Source organism: Jaculus jaculus, chromosome 7 (assembly GCF_020740685.1).
Source record: "Jaculus jaculus isolate mJacJac1 chromosome 7, mJacJac1.mat.Y.cur, whole genome shotgun sequence".
NCBI classification, from domain to species: domain Eukaryota; kingdom Metazoa; phylum Chordata; class Mammalia; order Rodentia; family Dipodidae; genus Jaculus; species Jaculus jaculus.
Genome location: NC_059108.1, coordinates 149,055,160 through 149,078,478, shown reverse-complemented (window position 1 = coordinate 149,078,478; position 23,319 = coordinate 149,055,160). Strand labels below are relative to the sequence as shown.

Genomic DNA, 23,319 nt, shown 5'->3' with positions numbered 1-23,319 from the left:
TTTAGCTGCACCTTCAGGCTATTGGCAGGCCTCCTCGAGGTTGGAGGAAAACCTCCATTGGGTTCTCTGGCAAATGAATGTAGGGCTGATGTGAATTTGGAGCCTGGGCCTCCCTATTGCTAATCTTCCCTCCAGGGGCAGTTCTCTTCCCAGGCTGGTGGCTCTTCCACCACAGGGCCTGAAATGTTTGGCCCTGGTGCCCATTGGGATTGGTTCTGTTATTCCCAGTCTCTCCTGCCACATAGTAGGGCTGCTGGTGGTCGTGAGGTGGGGGTTAAGCTCCCGGAGCAGCAGGGGTGTGCTGGCCCTTCGGGTTGTGTAATGGCTTCTCTCTTCTTTCCCTCTAGGTGGCCTGGAGGCAAAATGGCTGCATTTTCCCAGGAGGGAAGCATATGTCTGGGCCAGGATCGAAGAAAAAGGTCTGAAAATGATCTTTTCTCCTCCCTAATATGTTCATTTAGACAACTGGAAAATTTGTACATTTCTTAGAGTGGAACTAATTTCAACCCCTTCATTCTGCAGACGGGGCTCACTGCCCCCTGAGGGGCAGTGAGTCAGTGGGTTCCAGAGGCGGCTCTGATCCTTCCTAGGGTGCCTACTGTCCTGTGTGACCTTGGAGATCCCCCAGCCAGACACCCAGGTATGAGCGCCCTTTTCACTGACACCTTCCCGCCTGGCTGGGGAGGGATGCTCTGGGGGAGCAGAGGTCCTCCATACCCACTGTAGAAGGCAGTGCCAATGCAGGCCACAACACGAGCCACTGAGTGCCGAGGTGATCACAGGTTTACTTGTGATGGGGCTTATGTGGGTTGTTAGGGTGAGCTGTCTTTGGGGGGGTGACTGTGGACACATGACACTGTGGGATGGGGACAGCATTGTTTAGTAACTTTTGCTTTTGGTTAGTCTTTTTTTTTTTTTTTTTTTTGGTTTTCAAGGTAGGGTTTCAATGTAGCCCAGGCTGACCTAGAATTCATCATGTAGTCTTACTTAGGGTGACCTCAAACTCACAGTGATCCTCCTACCTTTGCCTCCCCAGGGTTGAGATTAAAAATGTGTGCCACTACACCCAGTGAGAAAGGGAATCTTATTTAAGTGGGTCTGTCTTCCCAGTGTCTCCTTAAAAGCTCTTTCCATTGTTTTTCTATGTAGTAGGAAAAGGAGGGGTCAGGGTCAAGAAGGAGGGCAGTGTTGGTTTCCTAATGCTTTTTCTTGATGCCACCCTAGCTTTTCTGCCTTCATATAGTGTTCCCCCAGCTCACAGGATGAATACAGGGACTTCAATCTGGCCATTGCCTTTTTCTTTTAACTTTCTACTGTCATAAAAATATTTTGCATTTACAAAAGCCTGACAGTTTCCTCATGTTGTTCACAAGGACTGAGTCCAGTCCATAAAACACATAATAAACAGCAGAGCTTCTAGTGTGGCAAAGGTAATTAAGGGCTGAGCATATGGGTGGAAGACTGGTTAACATAGCTCGTATTTCTTCAGCCCAAAGTCTGTCCAGAAGATCAGAAAGATATTCTCCAAATGCTGGGTCTTTATTCACTGAGAGAGGACATTTCACTAGTTAACCAGAAAGTTTAAAGTCAGGTTAATTTTGTGTCCTAGGTCCCTTCCCTTTGTCTTCCTCTGCAGACAGCAGTGCAATCATCCCATCCTTGTCAGCTACGTGCAAGTTCTGGGACTCTTGACAGCCCAAGACAGCTGCAGGGGGCCTGGGCTATTTGGTCTGAAGCTTAGTGTTTGAGTCCCTTGGAGACAAAGGGACTTCAGATAGGTTTCTGATGGGTTTGGGATACAACAGGCCCTGGGACAGGGGAGTGGCCGAGCCCCGCTGATCAGTTAGTAATACCAGTGCAAGTCCCTCCAAGGGAACATGGCATCTGCGTGTTGTGCACGGGGATCAAGCTGTCAGGACATACGGTAAGGCCCCGACTCCTTGCCAGCAAGCCGTCTCTGCAGTTGACACATGCAGGCTGCTGCGTCTGCGGTTCTCTGGAGGTCTGTGTCCCCTTCGCCAGCATCTATTTTATGTCACATTCCCCTGGAGTTCTCATTCCACTCAGCTAATCCCTGAGAACACGGGCCAAGGCATTAACTTTCGGGGCCTCTTAAGACCAAAAAGGAAGAGTGCCCCCCCATGGGTGCAGTGCAGACACAGGCTGGGCGGCTGTGAGGTGAAATCACAGGCACGGGCTCACACCTGCCGGCCGCTTGTCACTGACAGGCACTGGCAGAGGCTTGGGGCTTTAGAGTACATAGAATTAAAAATAAAAAGAAATAAAGAAAGGAAAGGAAAATATGAACCATAAATCCCCCATGTCTTTAGAACTTTGGGCATATGTCACTGAATCATTATTTGTCAGACAAAATGCCGATCGTGTTTGTAAAAATAACCAAAACAATCCTTTACCCAAATAGCCAAAGAAACCCCCAACAAAATGTTTATTGTAATTATATCAGAAATGCATTCTAGTTAATATACAAATCAGTAAAAGTCAATTATACACAGGGCCTTAACCCTCTCAGTTCCAGCCCCTGCCTCAAAGGAGCTGCTATGATCAATTTCCTGTATTCAGCTCCCTATTTTTCTCTGCCCATCTGCATATGTAGGCACACACAGCACTGAGGTACAGATCTTGGTTTCTTTCTGATACAAGCTGTATCACAGTGTATATTTCCTCTTGAGTTTTGCATTAGCTTTTTTTTTTCCTCCTAAGAATCTGCTTGGCAGTAAGAAAGATCAACGACATTCTTTATTATACCCAGCACCCCAGGTTCCCGTAACACCCTCGCACTGGAGTTGATTTAAACACCTCACTTCTGTCATGGAAACCCCAGGTCCTAATTTACCCCCGGTGGGGGCAGCCTAGAGGCAGGTGTAAGTAATTGCTGAGCGATCTGGAAGTGGGGAGTGGGCTCATGAGTGTTTATGACATTGTTGCAAATGAATATACGAATGTATAAATTAGCAGGATAAAAGGGGACATCCCTGACCAATGATGAGAAAGTGTTTATGAACAAAAGGTGGTGATTAATCCAGTTCTGCGGGTCCATTAAAAGACAATAGGTCTCGGCTGCTTCCTTCTTTTTAAGAGCTGTTTAATATTCCAGGATATGTATGCAACCATTGTCAATTACACCATACTCTTATTGAAAATCCCAGCTGTACGTCCTCTGGGAGACCTGAAAGTGTGCCAGGGGAAGCTAGTCCAAGTCCCACTCATCTGGGCAGGTCATGGGTTCCTGGGTGTTCATTATATTATTTAAAAGAATAAACATGAATACATGAATAAAAGAAATGTCTACAAGGATCGAGCATGTGACAAACAGTTTAATTAATAGGATCTGGCTCAACCTATGGTTGATTAAAAAAGAATACCTAAGCCGGTTCCATTTTGTGCAGTGGCTCAATATCCTCAATATCACTGCAGAGAATATTCTGGTAGCTGAGCCTCTAAGCAAATCCTGACTATGTTTATACCAATTCCTTAGGGGTGGGATAGCTGGTTAAATGGTTTGCACACATTTATTTTCATTGAGTAATTTTTCTAAACTGCCATTTTGACCTTGTTTCTGTCTTGCTTTTAATTCCTCAGTTGACCTCCCAATCTTTTGGGATATAGTCCAGAAAAAAAACCAAAACCAAAACAAAACCATTAGCCTGGCACAGACCTAACACGTATGTCCACCTCATGTCCTCCATCCCTTATTTCCCTGCTGGACACACATTGATGTTTCAACCAGGTTTGCCCCGACATTCAAAAACAGGCTTACAACACCCGTGATGGTGAATTCAAAGGTAGATGTGTGCCCAGCACGTTCCAATGTCCCCAAGACCATGTTGTAAGAATCTTGCAGCCCTGTGGGCAAGATTTCCCAGGCTAAGAGAATATTTATTTATTTTTCCTAGAATTAACCAAAGTGGCCAAATTTTGTTAATCACCCCTTTTCATTTGTTCCTTCTAGAAACCTCCAGCTACTGCTCATTGTATGGGAATGACTTTCTGTAACTGAAATGCTCCTGGCCAGAGGGTCATGCTGCCTGCTCCGTCCTGCTGGTGAGTCTGCTGTCGCGATGTATACACACACACCCACCCACACTCAGGGTGAGGACCCCCCATTATGGGTTTCAGGGCACAACTGCAGCCTGGTAATGACTGGCTGTATTGCAGCTTGCTGCTTTCCTACTAGGGCAAATATCCGGGTCTCAGGACACAGAGGGAAGGAAAGGCAGGTGACAGCTGGGGCCATGTTGTAGATTATGGGGACAGGATTAAGACAGAGCTGAGAGTGGACACCATCTTGTCTTGTCTGCGTTCCCTCCATGGGTCAGTGTGTCAAGGAGGGACCAGAAAGTGGTTAAAGATTGGTACCCTTTCTTTCCTGGGGGGCTAGTGGAGGCATTGCAAGGAGGCAGCCATCCTGAGCTCAAATCCACTATAGAGGAGGCAGCTGGCTCTGTGTGTCCCTGGCTAGTACATAGGTATCTCTGAGAATTGGCTTCCTGATAGTAAGAAGCCCAAAGCCATCTCTGCCTCACACAGTGCTGTTGAGATCTCACCGAGAAAACAGCTCAGTCAAATCACTGGTGCTGGAAGCTGTTCTGAGTTCCCAAGGGAATCCAGGGTTTTCCCATCCCAGTCCGTCCCCCTGCCTGAGCCACTGGTCCTCCTCAAGAGGACACTCCTTTCGGACCCCATAGGGGAAACAAACAACTTCCAAGAATGCGCATGGAGATAAGACCCCTTGCAGACGCCCTCAAGGGACCATGCCTGTCCATGGTTTCCCGGACACTTCAGTGTGAGTGAATTTTATTTTTGTATAAATATGTACACACACTAAGTCAGATTACCCTCAGGTCACTTTTTACAGGATTTTACAGCAGGGGTGGTCATCTCCAGGGGGCTACAATTCCTGGACCTCCCCCTAAATCCTTAGTGACACAATGAAGCATCCAAACCCAGCCTCAGTGAGCCTTCTGAGCGTCAGGCAGCTTTCCCAGAGGATGTGGGACTTGCATGTCATGTCGCCTGGCATACACAAGTGATCTTCTTTGTGCCTCTCTTTTTGGTGCTTAGAGGAGTGAGAGGGGGTTTGGGCAGAAGGTGCCCCAACCCACATTGTGGCCCCTGATTTCCATAGAAAGCTCCTTTCCTGATCTCATGCCTCATATCTCTGCCTGAAGCAACAGGAATTATCAACCCCCCCCCCCAGTCCAGCCACTCCCTATCCAGTTGTCCCTTGGATTCAGCTCCAGGTTAGTGATTTGAGGGACTTTGCATAGGCACAGTGAAATACTTTACTTTTGATCCCTGTCTGGGGTCTCCAGCCCCTCCCCACCTAAAGTGTTAATTTACAAAGTTCTACATAATAGGTACCTCTTCCTGATCCACACTTGGTGGGGCCCCCTCTCCATGTAACAATTCAGAGGACCATCACACACGTAGGAATACCGTGTTGCCAAATGTTTCACATGAGAGTTTCAAATAAATCCTTTAACAGATTAAAACAAACTCATTAGCAACGGAACAACCAACAGCCAGGGCTTTATGAAAGCAAACCACTTCCCCAGGGCTTGCCTTTCTCGACCTTGTGGTGGCCCGCAGTCCACTGGCCCTGGACAAGAGCCACCAGTCAGCCTTTCACCTGTAACACGATGCTGCCCCCACTTGGCCGGTCGGAGCAGCCGAGCGCCCCTGAGTGCAACAGATCTGTCTGTCGGGTGCAGGACAGCCAGGCAGCAGTAAGCAGGGACTCTTTGCCCTAATGAAGTTCCTTTCTCCAAATCTTTCTGCCCCATGGAGGTGCAGCCCAAGGGTTAGCTGGGCCACCCTGGACACTTTGTAGACAAGGAACCCAGAGAGCCTTCTAGCCGCCTCTCTCTCTCTCTCTCTCTCTCTCTCTCTCTCTCTCTCACACACACACCCCAACACACAAACATGTGCACACCCCTGTACTAGGAACAATAGGCAAGAAACTCCTTTAGAAACTGCAGAACACAGGCACTTCTACCCGAGGTCTTCCACTTCTACTAAAAGCTACATTCACCTGAAGCCCGTGGAAAATTAGCCCCCATGAATGGGCCAGGATAGGCAGCCCTCAACTCTGGCGTGGGTACTTCATTAGTATAGTCCCCTCAGCCTCAGTGTGGAATGAGGGTGCTTTCTCAAATCTCCAGAGCATCCCAGTTAACAGTGTGGCCACCATTTGGATCTCAGGTTGGGGCCCAACCTGCAGAATAAGATCCTGCTTTTACAGTTACCAGCTAGTACCTCAACATGCCAGACCCCTTCTCCTGACTCCCTCCTCCCATTCTGCCAGCTTGTTGCCTCAGGGCAGACACAAGCCAGCACTTCTGGGCTGCTTGACCAGTCTAGGTGGCCCAATCCTTAAGAGGGAGTTAGCCGCAGACACTCCTTACCATCCCCCACTGGCCAGAAGCACTCACCTCTAGTCTCTGCTCCTCTCCCTCATGGCCTCATTGGGCTAACCGTCCTCCGCCAACCATCCCTGTGCCTTTGCCATTTCTCCCTGTGGCCAGGGCCATTCACCCTTGCCCTGACCCCAGCTGGCCCTACTCTGGCCATCCCCACTTGCCTGCTCAGGTGTCAGCATTGTGGCAGCTTCTCAGAGGCCCAGTTCTGCGTGCTACCAGCCGCTACCCAGAGAACCATTTTTTGCATGCGTCCCCAGTCACATACCATCCTGCCACTTTGCTTGGATGCCTCTTGAAACTGGGAGCTCCCTGGCTCACAAGCAGCCTGCTTAGGTCTGCACACCAAGCTGCTGCCCTTGGCCCTCCCCTGCCTTCCACATCTGCCTGAAGCTGCACAGCAGCTGCTCTCTCCTCGGCGCTCAGGCTTCCTCAGGATTCAAGTTCCCTCTCTTTCCAGTCCTGCCAGATAGTCAGACCCCCCCCCCCGCCCCCAGCGAGGACAAGTGTGGGGTTTCTGCAGTGTTATGAAGTGCCTCTGCCTTGGTCCTTTGCGCCTGGGACAGAAGCCTTTGCCTTGCTGCCTTGGGAGGGTGTGGAACTTCCCTGTGGGTGGTGGTGGGGGATGCTCTGTGTCTCTGCCTAAGCAGCTCTGAGCCCCCCTCTCCCTCCCCCCTTCCCCAGTTGCTAGGGAGAAGCTTCTCCATGCAAAGCCCCCTGGCTTTTTTCAAGAGTGCCGCCGGCCGCCTGGCTGGCCCTGGGCACCTCGCAGCCGTGGGAGAAGGCAGCGACTGCTGCAGCCGGGCTGGGGGATTTCTGGAGGGCTTGACTCCCACTCCTTAGCTGTGAGGCCACGAAATTCCCTTTAGTTCTCAGGGTCTCAATTTTCCCCTGTGAAATAGAGGTGAGAGCTTCTCACTGGCTGGGAGTGAGGACGCAACGAGTTGAGAGTAACTTAAACATACATCAGGCACTTCATAAATGCTTGTGCAGTCGACGCTGGGATCGGGGAGAGGAGGGCAGCATGTAACAAGTGTCACAAGAGAGCAAAACAGCTTGGCCTTTCAAGACCCTGCACCAAATGCAAATGGCAACCTCTCCCGACAGAGGCCCCTCTGTCGCCGTAGCCACATGCATCATCAAGCTGGCCAGGGGCATCCCCTGGCCTGGGGAACTCCAGGTAGATGTAACAGGCGGCAGCATGCCACGCAGAGCCCACATCTGCATTTCATAGACGGAGTGCTTGCATAGTGTGTGACAGCTCAAGGGCTAAAGCAGCAAGACAGAAAGGGACATTCTTCCTGCCACTTCTTTGAAAGGCCAGCACAGACAGGGAGGGGTCTGAGAAGAGAAGCCAGCCGGCTCCAGGCATCTCCTACACCGGGAACAGCCGTCCGTACACTCACTCACACTCCAAACTACCGCAGCACACTTACCTTTCTGGGCCCAGTCCAGAGAGTGAGACCGGGCACGAGGTGATGCTGGTCTGTTGGTCAGTCAGTCGACCGGTCAGTCGGCTTCCTGTCCTCGAGGCTCAGAGAGACTGGTGGGGAAAACACAGAGAATAAGTCACTATACACTAGACATCAAGATGATCAAAGGTGGGGGGGGGGTTTGGCAGGGAGATTTATGGAGCTCCGGCAAGAGCCCTAAGCTGGGCTGTCTCTATAGAACTTATCTAGGAAATCCCCTGAATAAGTCTCATGATCCCCATTTGATTGATGAAGAAACTGAGGCACCAAGAAGCAAAGTCCCATACTCACCGTCTCTCAGCTGATGCGAGGTCGGGCTAGAATGGAACCCCAGGCTCTCCGAGGCTCCCCACCACACCCTGCTGCTGAAGACTGCTCAGCGAGGCTGTGCCGAGTGCTGGGGGGTGTGGGTGGGCAGGGGATGGATTGATCAGTTATAAGCACCTCCCAGCGGTACTTGAGATCCCAGCTCCTCTGTGGCCCAATCCGTTTGAAGGGCAGATTCAAAATTAGGTGTTAGCACCTATGGGCAGAGGCTTATGAAAATGGCATTATTAACCTGATGTGGAGAGGGCTCTGCCTGTCTGCAAGCAGATTGCAGACAGAAACAGTGGGGGCTGGGCTTGTTTGTGTGGACAGTGAGTTAGAGGAGACAGAGAACGTCCAGGGGCCCTTCAGAGCTGCACCGTGGGAAACCCTAGCTTTCTGGGGATGGGGCTTGAGGCTGGGAGCAGACACCTCCTAAAGCAGCCCCCTGGCCTCACAGAAATGCCCTTCACAGGGGCTACTCCTAGAGGAGCCCTAAGCCTTTACACAGACAGAGCCAGGGACCCCGAGCCTCCCCTCACCTCAGTTTCCCATATGTGCTGTAGAGATCGAAATCAAGTGCTATTGCAAGAGAAGACCCCGTTCCCACAGCCTTCTCCCGCCACAGCTACGGTTGCCAGACACCTGTCTGCTTGTCAGAGCAGTATTCAACAGGGGCCTCCCAGTCTGCTCCTGTTTCTTCTGGGGGAGAGAGGGAGATGCAGATAGGAGGGGAGGAGGGGAGAGGTGCCCCCGCCTCAGATGCAGAGTGCAGAGTTCTGCATTGGATAGTAGTTGGCACTTAAGATTTGTGCCAACTCACGGTGCAGTGGAAATGGTCTGAATTCTTCAGACACCAGCCAAGAGTCTGTGGCGCCCCCAAGTGCCACAAGGGGGCTGCCTGGGCTACAGTTTTTTAGTCCTTAAAGTGAGGAGGGGGAGACACCAAGAGGGACTTGCTTTTGCCGCGGCGCTTTTAATTGCAGCAGATGTGGGCGGCAGAAGGGCGGGTGGTCTGGCGGGGGGCGATAGTATCCCTGGGTGTCTGCAGGCTGCACCCCTCCCTCACAGCGGCCGGGCTGCAATGCAGCAGCTGCGGTCGCGGACGAGGGTCGGAGCTGCTCTTGTGTCCTGCCTCCCAAAGTGGGGAGTGAAAAGATGAGGGAGAGAGAGCTTGCAGGCTGTGCACAGTGGCCACACGCCCGGGAACCCCAAGGGAAGAGGGAAGATGGGGCCAGAGCTGGAGGCTACTGCAGGGAAGCCGGGAAAGTGGAGGCTGTGGAGGGACATCGATGTAGTGGACCAAGACATCCAGGAACAGGTGTGGATCAGGGGAAGGGGGTCTCGAGATGAGTTAATTTGCTATCCCATGACCGATAGCAAAGAGAAGGGCTGGAGTACTTAAGAGCAGCGTGGCACATTGTTTTAGAAGAAAAACAACATTTTTTTTGTCATCCCCCCATAAAAAAGGCTAAAAAATAAAACAAATAAAGATTTTGAAAGCCAGATAGCCGAATCCTTCCCAGCACGTCTGAGTCAGCTACTCTAGCACCTCCTTCAAAGCACGTCTGCCCATGACTGCATTGTCCCAGTAACCACACTGGTACCCCCACATTTTAGGGAATCCCTCCTCAGTTGGTCAGTTCTACTCTGAGCAGAGATGCCATGAGCCTTTGAAAAGAAGGGCAAAGCCAGGGGTGCAGAGGGCCAACAGGGAGCTGGTTTGGGTATAAGTGGGGGTATTGGCTCTGTGCCCTGTACACTCGGACCTTCCCCTCGCCCTACCCAAGTTGCAGTAATTTGGATCTCTGCAGTCCCCTCTCCACTCAGGATGGTTTGTTCCTAGTGGATCAGCCCCTCAATGCTGTTCACGATTTATCTTGGACTCTAGACCCCTCTGAGCTTTAAAATCTCTCCCTTGATTCCCACCTTATCTTTTTTATTTTTTTTACTCGCTGATTTTAAAAGCTTTCTATTATAGGAATTCCCAGACAACACATAGAGAAAACAGTGCAATTTCTTAAAAATCACAATTTAACTTTTATATCACTATAATCTTGCCATCTCTTGTCCCATTTGAACCCTAAAGTGTCTCCCTCCCACTGCTAAACTTAGTCTGTATGGAAGCTAATTCCAGACATTATACTATCTCCTTTGAACAATTTTGAGTTAAAAAGTGCTGTCTTCATTCACAAAAATGTAAGAATGATCCCGTTACCACAGCCTTTATGTAGATACCCTTATATGATACCCTTATTACAATGAGAAAATTAACAGCATTTCCTTATTTCCATCCAAATATTCCTGATTGAGTTATCAATGTATTTTGTAGTTGGTCATTAGATTCTCTCTCCAAATTACTTTCTGCACTTTCCTGGGGCATGTGGGGTTCTAGAAGGTTAAGTGCAGGCATTTGAACATCTGCCTAGACTTGAAATCAGAAACACAGCCTTTATAAGCCTCAGTTTTCTCCCTGAAAATGGGCAAATTCCCAGTGTCTCCCGGGGCCACCTGAAGATTAGTGTTGAGGCGTACACAGCCCCCAGCCCTGTATCGGACAGAGTAGACACGCTGCCAGTAGCAGCTGCTAGAATTCTTCTTTTTCCCGGAAACCTCTAAAGGAGAGCTGGACTGGGGCAGGCAAGAGCGAGCTGGCCATCGTCCACAAACAAAAGGCGCCTGGCAGGCCAGGGCCCCTGAGTGATTAAGACAGTACGTGCCCCACATCTCAACGAGGGTAGCCTGCAGTCCTAGAGGCTGGGTCCTGGGACCCCACAGGGTGCCAGTCCGCTAGGTGGCACACTCTGCTGTGTCCAGGACAGGACCCCTCCTCCCCACAAGCTGCTTGGGCCACTGTCCAGCTGTGGGTACCACAGGGGAACTCACTTCAGCAAAACATTTCAGGTACCTCCTAAAGGCTCTTCTCAACATATAATGCAAGATGGTGTTTTTTGTTTTTGTTTTTCCCCCTGCATCTATCCCAGCCCAGTAACAGAAGCAGAGGGAGTGAACATTTCCTGGCAATTTGCTGAAGCTAGGCACTGGAATAGCTACTCTCTCCTTAAATCTCCATCACAGTTACGTCAGATTTCACATTATTTTAGCAAAGAGAGGACTCTGAGAGGTCAGGAACTCGTCCAAGATCAGCTGGGACTCAGGGTTCCAAACCAGGTTTGTCTAAATCCTTTGCAAAACTGAGAGGTGGCAGGATGGAGAGTCGGTCAGTGAGGTGGATGGATGGTGCAGCATGTCGATGCAGGCGTGGTTGTTGGGATGATGGATGTTGGTAAGATAGGAGCATGAATATGTGCAGATTAGCAAGCTTCCCGATAGATGGTGGACCAATAGAGGAACAAGAAAGAATTGTCAGTGTCTCACCAAGATCAAAAGCTTCCTGGATCTTTCAGGAGAAGTTTCTTCTGCCCAGAGCCTGCTGGTGATGCGCCTGCTTTCTGTTCTGCCTCCCAGTGCACTGATGTGCTCAGGTGGCTCTGGGGCAACAGGTGGACCTGGCCTCAGCACTGATGCCGGAGCCGCTTCCTAGCAGCGCCGCGTGCCTGCTGCTTAGGCATGCGCTGGGGAGCAGCCGGCTGTCGCTTCTCCACTGGCTCTCCTGGATGACTAAGCCTTCAGCCCGACCACATGCGCAGCCTCCTCTTGAACTTGGTGTTCTTGTATCAGTGTTAGATAATTGCAGTCGCCCTCCGTGATGGCGTGGGTCAGAGGAGAAAGGCTAGGGAGTTGAATCAGTGGGCAAATGGTTGCTGTGCAAGCATGAGTGAGGATTTGAGTTGGGGTCCCCAGTGTGGTGTGCATCTGGAACCCCAGTGCTAGGGAGCTGGAGCCAGTGACTCCCTGGGACTCCCTGGCCAGCTAGCCTAGCTGGCTGGTGAGTTCTAAGCCAGCATGGCAACCCACTGTGAAGAACAAGGTGGGGGATGGCTGGGAATACAGCTAATGTGGCTCTTTGGTCTACACACATCTCTGCACTTCCCTACATATTTCACACATATACATGCATCCATATACACCACGCATACACATACACACCACCAGCAGCAACCACAACAAAAGAACAGTCAGAAGAGACCCTTCCAATATGGTAAAAGACTCACCCAAAGTCATACTGGGGACAAATGCAGATTCAGGGTTTGTACTCTGGTTTCTCTTCCTTCTAAATCTATCCTTTGACTGATTTCCTTTATCTCTGTGGCTGTGCCTATAAAACAGACCTGCTCTCCTTAGGGTTCAGTCTTGTTAGGATCCCTCTCCTGGCACATCAGTGGGCTGAACTTCTCACCAACCAGATTCGAGTTTATTTCTCAAGTGGCATCCTCTAGTGAGTACATTCTATTTGCAATCATCACACAAGGAGGGGTCATACCTACCCCTGGCGTCTCATAGCAGACCTGATCAAGTAAGAGTCTGCCATTTCAGATTCTGACTGCATGCCAATGAGGCAGCTGGAACAAGGACTCCACATCTGGAGGGGTGTCAGGTGAGGGGCCCATGCATGATCCTGGCAGAGGACTGAGGTAGATCAGCAAGCCACTCTGAGGAACAGGCTTCTAATAATTTAGTAGATTTTGAGATGCTGTCTCATGGGCTAGGCTCTGTGAACACACACCCAGATACTTGGATTTTAACCCCAATTCTTCAACTTACTGGTTTTGTGAGTTTAGACAAGGCATTTCTGTGTGCCTCAGTTTACTCAGTGGGGATGTGTAAATGCCAGTGGTGCCATGTTAATAAGAGCTTGGTGAGGAGGGATACGAGCATTTAAGCAAGTGCATTCCGCCATAGTCATCTTCCCAGCCCATGAGCTGTGTATTTGACATAGTCCTGGGTTGCGAACACTCAATACACACAAATTTATCGTGCTGACTTCTTACTGATGTGTCGTTTAATATCTTTGGTAAGACTCGTTACCCACACTGAGTAGATATCTCAGCAAGTGTCCCGAAGAGAGTGAAGGCTTGAAATAGTAAAGCAAACGGAAGACTAGCTGTAGTTGTGGAAGTCACAGCAAATGGCCTGGCTTATTAAGTCTGAGTATTCCTGTGCAGGGGTTCCCTCCTCAGATCTGGGGCTCACACTGTGAAGGAATGGAAGTTCTGCTAGCGGGATCCTCTGAAGTTGAACTTAGACCTCATGGTTTCTAGAAGTAGACGCAGAGTTTACATATGCTACCACTAAAAACTTCCTTGTCAATCTAGTGTTCGGGGAGTCCTGGGGAGAAAAGCTCATTTTCTTTCTGGTTTTTCGAGGTAGGTTCTCACCCTAGTCCGAGCCTAGGTGACATGCGGCACCTTTGGCTGCCCAACAGCATAGTGAAGGGGGCAGGCGTGGCAGGTCCTGTCGCCATGGCACGGGCTGTGTAGTTCCTCTCAAAAGCACACTGATGCAGTTTTCCGAGGCTCTGCTAGCTCCTGGGGTGGGGGTGCTCCTTGCTCCTGGGGCAAGCCCCTCCACCACAACCCTGTGCGTCCCTGCACTCGCCCTATACGCCTGCGGCGGGGCTCTGCTGCAGGGAATGGGATCAAGTACGCAATGCAAGCACGGCGGTGGAGCTGCCCCGTTCGTTCTTAGCTGTGTGACTGTTTGTGTCCCTTAACCTCTCTGAAGCTCAGTTTCTCTGTGTAAAGCAGGACTTCTGATTCTTTTGCTCAAATATCACCTTCAGAGAGGGGCCTTTCCCCTTGACACCTCCAGCTTTATGTCCCTTCATGGTTCTTGTCACCACACCTATCACTTAGGTTTTACTTCTTTTGAATAGGCTGTTCCCTGTCTCTTGCCCCAGGGCTGTTAATTCTCATGGGATTTTGTCTGTTTTGTTCACAGCGTCTTAGACTGAGTACAGTGGTGCTAAGAACTTTCTGGTGGAGGGGGCTGATGCTGTTGAGGGGTACCCACACCCGAGAAATGCCAGTGTCTTCCAGGGAGGCTGCGTGGCACTGGAGCAGGGTGTGCATACAATGACTATGGGCTAATTATGACTGTTATGTCTAATTTGCAGGACTGTTGTGAGGATGAAAGGAGATAATGTATGCTAACACACACCACCAATGCTCTGCTGCATGCTGGGGACCAAGAGGCACCGTGTTAACAACCCCTGCTGCTCAGAGCGGACTCACATACCACCTGAGGCCCGGGTGCTGGTACCTGTTCTTGCCCCAGGAGGGTGGGTGGAGGGCTGACTGGGTGTGGTCTGCAGAAGCCTGCATCGGTTTCTGAGACATAATTTGAATTTGGAGAATCTCATGGCACAGACTCCCCCGCAAAGTTGCCTACCTCTGAAATACGTTTTGGTTTTCTGTAGCGCATGCCTTGGGTTGGATTTCCATGTTGCACGGTGCTTGTTAAGTTTTAATGTGTTTTAAAAAGCACAGCCCTCAATATTCTCCTGCCTGGCGCCCATAACCCCCGATTGCCCTGGGCATGGGGAGGATTTGTTCCTCTAACCTGTTTGGAGGTGGCCCGGCGTGGATGGGGCGTGGGGCTGGGGCAGGCACGGTGGTCGCAGGGTGGGCGCTGCTTCAGGACCATCCCTCGGTCGCTCGGTGAGCCTTCACTTTCGCACTGGACCCAGGAGGGTGTCGCTGTCCTCATCCTACACATCCTCCAAGTCGGGTCACAAGACAGAGAGGCCAGGTCCCGTCTCTGCAGTTACACAGCTCGGGAGTGCCTGCTGGGGTGGAACCTGGTCTCTCTGTCTGGCGAGCACCACGGCTCGAGCGCGGCTGCCGTGGGAGCCGGGATTTCAACGAGGGCCTCAGAGATGGATGGAAGGGCTCTCACCTGGCCGCCTGTGGCATGATGATCATGATTTGCTTTGCTTGGGCACTGTTATTGTACTGTTTTATATGGGGAAGCAGGCATAGCTAGGGGAGATTGAGGCTGGGTTATTTTTATTGTGGGGGGATAGGTGGGCACTGTAGCATGTGTAGATGTGCTCTCACCAGTGGTCTGCCCTGCCCTCTGACACAGCACATGTGTGTGAGCGTCCAGGTTCAAGTCCTATCGCCAGACCTGGGTGGGCATGCTTTGAGTTCACCTGTGTGCCTTACTTTATCAGAGACCTTTTCCAGAGGTCCACTTTGGAAAACACATTCTATGCATGCATGTGTGTTTAAATGCATATGAAAAAGAGGATAACAATTGTTAAGGATTTGGGGGGGAGGGTTCTAGGGTGGTGGGGGGAACACACTGGAGCCACATGTGATTTGTCCCAAGCAGTTCTAACAATCAGCAAAATAAGGCGTAAGGACACAGAGTGTGTCCTCAACCAAGGGCTAAGGTTAAGTCAGCACATGCAGGGGGCATAAAAGATAATCCAAAATGGTTTGTGGGCCGGGCGTGGTGGCGCACGTCTTTAATCCCAGCACTCGGGAGGCAGAGGTAGGAGGATTGCTGTGAGTTTGAGGCCACCCTGAGATTCCATAGCGAATTCCAGGTCAGCCTAGGCTAGAGTGAGACCCTACCTCAAAAAAAAAAAATATATATATATATATAAAGGAGTAAGAAACTGTCCTTGAGGCCTTGACAGAAACAATTGTTAGACCCCTATGGACAAAATCCTGTGACAAGGCCAAGTCCACTAACCAGACATCAATGGACAGAAGTATGTTCAAATAGCTGTTCCCTTCCTTTCAATTAGGGCTGTGTAATTCCTTGAATGGCCACACTGCACAGGTGACAGCCACATGTGGCCGGTGTCCCCTCTGGAAGTAATACTGTATATTGTACAATGAGGTTTGAGGGATGTCACGTGTGTACCCATGAGGAGAATGCTACTTCCTGTCATCGTAGCAATGCTGAAGTCGATCAATGAACACTTATCTGCCTAAGGTGTAGGGTTTTGACATATGTTTGCCATCTAACATGGGTACTGCTTTGTGTATGTGGGTGAGACTAAGAACTACCATGTGAAGATTTCAAGTATATATGTTGTTAATTGTAGTCTCCATGTTGTTTGTTAGATGTCCAGAACTTAGTCATTTCACAAATGTAAGTTTGTACCCTCTCTGTTTTTCATACCCACTAATCTTTTTAATTCTGTGTTTATATGCGGTTATTAAAAACTATAATCTATGCAGCTTTAGGCATGTGGGCTGTGTGGACCATCAGAAAGTGCAGAACTGCCACTGTCTCAGGTAGAATGGTGGCTTCTCATGTATTTGCTGTATAGTTCAACATAAATGAAATGGGTGAATAAATATATGATAAAATGAAAGGTCAAGAATGGCCCACCAAAAATGTTTTCTACCCTAAAGATTAAGATTCTTTTACTGCCGGGTGTGGTGGCGCATGCCTTTAATCCCAGCACTCGGGAGGCAGAGGTAGGAGGATTGCCATGAGTTCAAGGCCACCCTGAGACTCCATAGTGAATTCCAGGTCAGTCTGGGCCAGAGTGAGACCCTACCTTGAAAAACCAAAAAAAAAAAAAAGATTCTTTTAGTGATGTATATATGTAGAATTTCCAAACCCCTGAGCATAAGAATCATTTGGGTCAATTAATTTTTTTATAGTATCTATTTGTTCTGGATTATTACTGGGTTAATCTGTGTTTATTGTATTTAAAAATGAGTACAAATGAGCTGGGCGTGGTGGCGCACGCCTTTAATCCCAGCACTCGGGAGGCAGAGGTAGGAGGATTGCCGTGAGTTTAAGGCCACCCTGAGACTCCATAGTGAATTCCAGGTCAGCCTGGGCTAGAGTGAGACCCTACCTCGAAAAACCAAAAAAAAAAAAAAAAAAAAAGAAGAAGAGAGTAAAAATAATGAGCAGGCAGAATGGGCAATAGTAATGAGATTATATCTGGTATCAAAGGTGTTGATGTCTCCAGCTCTCTGTGTGTGAGTCTTGTTTGGGAGGGGTATCTGTGGCTAGGAACTTGGGCGGGCGGTCGATGCTTGTAATAATACAATCAAAATAATGATTTTGTTTTTGATTTGGGTAGTGAATATGCACATCCTCATGCTAATGAAAACCTATAAATGATATATAATGATAAATATATTATTATTATATATCATTTTTTATTGTAAATAAATAATAAATATATTCACAGACACACACATATGCTTGGGCCAGTGGGTGAGACTGTGTCATGAGCCAAAATTTTTTATTAGTGTTGCTGTGCTCAGCAGTGGCTGTGAAGAAATTCTTCATCCTTTTTAATATTCACCTTGTATTCTGCAGATTGGGGCCTTAGTGTGAATGGGAAGCTGGGCTATTGGTAAAGACCTTGGCAGTGACCTCCGTGAGCAATGAGCCATGGGCCAACAATGTGAGTAATGGCTAATATTGTTATTTTGAACTCAGGCGGTTGGTTGGTGGGTGTGCATTGCACTATTAAACATGAATGGGTACATAAATAAAACCAAGGCTGGCCAAGCACAGGCTGTGATGAGATGGTTATGAACCAACAGTAATTAATTCAATTAGGCATAATAATCAGCACATTAAAAATAATATCACCAGGCTCTTGTCAGTGTAGAAAGTAGCAAAGAAAGAAGCATCATGTATGTGTACCCAGTTTGTCATGTGCACATATCACACATACACACTTACATATTGCATATATCTCAATGGGATGCACATGTTTCCTTTTTTGGGAGGGTTGAGTGGCGAGTTCATGTATACTTTTCGGCTTATTAGTAATAAATGAATGTATAAGCAAATAAAATCAAAGAAGCTTAAGCACGGACTAATGAAAATAACATCATAGTCTCATTTATAATTATCTAATTCTTGAAATTTATATGGAATCAAAATAAAAATACCTATGCTCATTCAGTGACTAATTAATTTATGTACTGTGCTATGTCTGGACACACCCCTGTTGAATTTTGGGATTTCAGGTGTGGCACTGGCAGTCCTTCAGTTGTTAGGGAAGGATTTAAAGGTGTTCATTCATGAGAAATATATTTTTATTTATTTGAGGAGAGAGAGATAGCGAGAGAAAGAGAGAGAGAATATGGGCATGCTAGGGCTTCTAGCCACTGCAAATGAATTCCTGATGCATGTGCAACCTATTTGGCTTATGTGGGTCCTGCGGAATCTAACCTGGGTCCTTAGGCTTTGTAGGCAAGTGCCTTAACTGCTAAGCCAACCATGAGGCCTGAGAAATATATTTCAATGACATTCAAAAGGGCCAATCACAGACCACAGGCTAAATCTTCTCCAGGCCTACACAAGTGAGAGACACTGAAAATGTGCCCAGGATGGGCCTCTCCTAAGAGTAACTTTCTGCTGCACAGAGTGGATGCAGCACAGCTTATGTAATCATAGGGTGTTTATGAAGATTTTGATTCCTGTGAGTGGAAACGTAAGTCACAATTGAAGCTGTCATGTTTTCCAAGCTTTGTTTGCAGAGTGGTTCCAAGCTATTCATAAGTAAGCAAATGAATGAATAAGAGCAAGTCAATGAAGAAGCCAAGAGAGAGCAGGGGTTGGGGCTAAGATGATCACATATCATAGATTTGATAGTTTTGTGATGTCACAGTATCCATGTCAAACACAAGTTTAAATTTCTCATACCAGAACCACTCCCTTCCCCAGTTCTTAAAAACATGTTGGGCACAGATGCCTTCCCTAGGCAACTCATCCTTGGTCATCTTCCTATGGACAGCCTCACTGACTTGTCTCATTGACCCTTATGCCACACATGGCCATGCAGACATGTGGGCTTGTCTAAACCCACTATTTCAACAACCTACAGAAAGTCATTGTAGAGCCAAATGAAGACTCTTTTTCTTTTTCCTGTTATCTTTGTCTGGGGTCTGAAATTGATAGTTTATACTGCTTCTATTAATTATTATTATTATTATTATTATTTTTTTTTTGAGTGACTGCCCCTGAGCCATGCACTTGAGTCTAACTCATGTCCTGGTTAGACATAGGTCAGCCAAGCCTCATAGGGAATCTCCTGTGAGAAGGACACCGGGCCACAGTTAGGACAGTGGCATTATACTTCTTGCGTGGGTGAAGCATGGTGTGAGGGCATACTGCTACCCATGCCCTCGAATTCCCACATGGTACGATTTGCATGGCTGGCTACTTTCTTGAGGGAGACCCGAAGACAAAGTAGAAGGAAAACACAGCTCATCCTGGAGTTGAGGTCATCCTAAGTATGCACATCAATAGATCTTTAAAAATGTGTTGATTAAGGAATTAGTCAATAATCATGTAACCATGCAAACATGTTCGTGGGTTGGATGTTAATTTTAGTACAAAAAGTAAATAATTACATACATGCATAAAAGAAATTAAAGCCCAAAACATGGGCTGTTGATGAGAATGGTCTAAGTATGAAGGGATTATTGTTAATTCAATTCTGTGTTCTTGACCACCCTAGAAACAAGCTGGCTTGTTTCATTGTTTTCACCAGCTGTTTTATATTTTATTGTGTATGTTACATAATTTGTTTAAGCATTTGCCCATAAATACAGATCTAGGTTGTTTACTTTTTGAGCTTGGAGTGCAGAAGGAGCTGAAAGATAGTGTTAGCATCATACTTAGAGGGGAAGAGACTGCACTGATGGCTGTCCACTGACATTTCCTTAGCAATGATCAATTCAAAGAGAGTTAGCAGGAACCAAAGATGATATCGTTTCATGATTCAAGGTTTGTGCATATTCCAATTCACTTCATCAGGAAAAGTGCTAGGCTGCTTCCTAAAGGGAGAGAATGTATTCTAGCTCTATTGCAGAGCTTTCTGCACTTGTGGGACTGTTCAGTGTTTTCTCTCCTATCCAATATGGTAGCCCTTAGTTTCAGAATACTGTTGAGCACTTGACATGTGGTGAGCATGTGTGAGGAGCTAGAATTTCATTTTATGTTATTGTTTAAAAGTTTTTTAAAAATATTTTATTTTTCTTTATTATTTGAGAGAGAAAAAAAAAAGAGAAAGAGGCGGGGTGGGGGGAGAAGATAATGGGCATTCTAGGGATTTAGACCATGCATAAATAAACACATAATTTTAAAGCAATGAATATTAATTATGGGCTTGTGGTTGGGCATGGTAATCATGCCTTTAATCTTAGCTCTTGAGAGGCAGAGGTAGGAGAATTGCCATTTGTTCAAGGCCAGCCTGAAACTACATAGTGAGTTCCAGGTCAGGTCAGCCTGAGGTAGAGTGAGACCCTATCCTGAAACCTCCTCTTCAACCCTGTCCCCCCCCAGAAAAAAAAACAAGCTCACAAAAACAAAATATCATTATACCTCTGTACAACTAAATTTCATTGGTTAACAAAAAAGGCTTGATTCATGAAAAATATCACCTAAACTTATTCATTTCTTTTACCAGCTCCTTAGCATTACCTATATAAATATAACTCTAATATTGACAATCAGGTACCTTGATGGGAGAGGATCAAAAAAGTATTGCCACAGTTGTTATTGGTGGTTAAATAGCTTAGTTCATCAGGTAATTAATACATACGAGAGGGCTTGGGCTATTGCTGAGTGGTAGAGCTTTTGTCCAGCATAGGTGAGGTTCTGTGTGCAGATTAACACACTATGCCACACCACACCACACCACACCATAATACACCACACCACACCACACCATACCACACCACACCACACCACACCATAACACACCACACCACACCACAACCCACCACACCATAACACACCACACCACACCATAACACAACACACCACACCACAACCCACCACAACAGATCACACCATACCACAACTCACCACAACAAACCACACCATAACACACCACACCACACCATAACACACCACACCACACCACAACCCACCACACCATAACACACCACACCACACCATAACACAACACACCACACCATAACACAACACACCACACCACAACACAACACACCAAACCACAACACAACACAACACAACACACCATAACACAACACACCACACCATAACACAACACAACACACCATAACACACCACAACCCACCACACCATAACACACCACAACCACCACACCAACACACCACACCACACCATAACACACCACACCACACCACACCACACCACACCACACCACACCACACCATAACACACCACACCACACCACACCATAACACACCACACCACACCATAACACACCACACCACACCATAACACACCACACACACCACACCATAACACACCACAACACACCATAACACACCACAACACACCACACCATAACACACCACACCACAACACACCACACCATAACACACCACAACACAACACACCACACCATAACACAACACACCACACCATAACACACCACACCACACCATAACACACCACAACACACCACACCACACCACAACTAACCACAACACACTACCCCACAACACACCATGCCATGTCACACCACAACATACCACACCACACATCACCACAACACAACACACCATGCCACGCCACACCACAACATACTGCAATACACCACACCACACCACAGCACACAGAATACAACTCAACACAACAACTAGATTCTCTCCATGCTGACATGACAACGACAACATGACAGAAGTTCAGGTGTGTGATGACATGTGTAGTCCTAAGTAAACGATCCTGTCTGTTCTACCCATTATTGAGAAACATCGAGATGAATATAACTGATTGTCAGTGAACTTAAGGCTGAGCAAAAATCAATTATAGGAGTGTGTCAGGAAGCATATTGACACAAGCCATATCAAAAAAAAAAAACAAAACAAAATCCAAAAACATATCATTCCCCCAAGTCTTAAGAAAACAATGAAACCTAAAAAAAAACCCAACAATGCTATTGTACTGTGGAAGAATATTCAAGACTCTTTCTTTTGCTTTGATCCATGGATACTAATTGTATCACTATTAGTCAATCAATAGATGAGTCAATAAAATTGAATAAACATCAAAAATATTGATAAGGGGGCTGGAGAGATGGCTTAGCAGTTAAGCGCTTGCCTGTGAAGCCTAAGGACCCCGGGTCGAGGCTCGGTTCCCCAGGTCCCACGTTAGCCAGATGCTCAAGGGGGCGCACGCGTCTGGAGTTCGTTTGCAGAGGCTGGAAGCCCTGGCGCGCCCATTCTCTCTCTCTCCCTCTACCTGTCTTTCTCTCTGTGTCTGTCACTCTCAAATAAATAAATAAAAAATTAAAAAAATATATTGATAAGGGCTGGAGGGATGGCTTAGTGGGTAAGGCATTTGCCTGTGAAGGCAAAGCACCCAGAATTTATTCCCCAGGACCCACGGTAGCCAGATGAACAAGGGGGCATACGTATCTGGAGTTCAGTTGCTGTGGCTGGAGACCCTGGCATGTCCATTCTCTCTCTGTCAAAAAAATAAATAAAAATGTTAAAAGATATTAATGTTAAATCATAAATAAATAAAGCTAATTTTGATTTTTTTTGAGGCTGAGTTCCAAGCTGACCTGTTTATTTTATTTTATTTATGTTTATTTGCCTCTTTCTCTCTCAAATAAATAAATAAATTTTTAAAAATGTGTATCTATATAAACCATTCCATGTGCAGATAAGAAATAGATGCATATTAAAATAATTCATCAATCAGGGTAGCACGAACAGTCCTAGAGGTCATGTCAGGAAATGAGAAGGCTGGCTAATCCAGCTCTGCCAGGCCAACCACACCCAGTGTCATCTCAGCTCTCCCCTGTGTGGTAGGAGTCCCATAGGCAGGATTTGGGCTGGGCGTAATTATTATAGCATTTATCATATCCCGTCATTTAGCAGTGTAAGAAACCAGTCTGTAAAATGAGGCCTTTCTGGGGTTCATAATGGGATGAAAACAGGGGCTTCGTTAGGTCTGCTGATAAAGGACTGTGGTGCCATAAGTGACGTCCAGCCTGGACTACTTCTTGAATTTTCTAACACTTGTTCTCCACTCCGCAGATCCAACACACCACATCTAATGTGCCCACGTCCATTGTATAGTGCTAGGATGCCATCTCTGACAGAGCAAAGGGCCCCTGTAAGTACAGTGCCAGTGCTCTTGATGTGAGGAGTTGACTGCCCATGGGCGTACATCTGAGGAATGAACACTGATGGCTAGCAGTCACACCATCAAGATAATTGCGTGGTGAGCCACAGCTTTAATTCTAGCGATTGGGAGGTTGA

The 23,319-nt window shown here is 47.5% G+C and overlaps 1 long non-coding RNA gene and 1 other non-coding gene across 10 annotated transcripts in view; both read left to right on the top strand.

Moving 5' to 3' along the window:
- Positions 1–375: 375 nt before the first annotated feature.
- The window catches only part of LOC123462083, a 67,250-nt gene continuing 44,306 nt past the window's right edge, over positions 376–23,319 (top strand). For 3 of the 9 annotated variants that reach the window (XR_006638103.1, XR_006638094.1, XR_006638099.1), the window contains exons 1-5: positions 502–640; positions 3,971–4,062; positions 14,232–14,373; positions 17,417–17,504; positions 23,095–23,173. This is a non-coding gene — a long non-coding RNA (uncharacterized LOC123462083). Of the gene's footprint in view, positions 420–499; positions 641–3,970; positions 4,063–14,231; positions 14,374–17,416; positions 17,505–23,094; positions 23,282–23,319 lie in introns of those variants that run through there. The other 6 variants (XR_006638098.1, XR_006638096.1, XR_006638093.1 and 3 more) reach the window with 5 other exon arrangements.
- On the top strand, positions 2,994–3,059 carry LOC123462665. Its single transcript, XR_006638447.1, has one exon. It is a non-coding gene; the product is annotated as a small nucleolar RNA SNORD112 (small nucleolar RNA).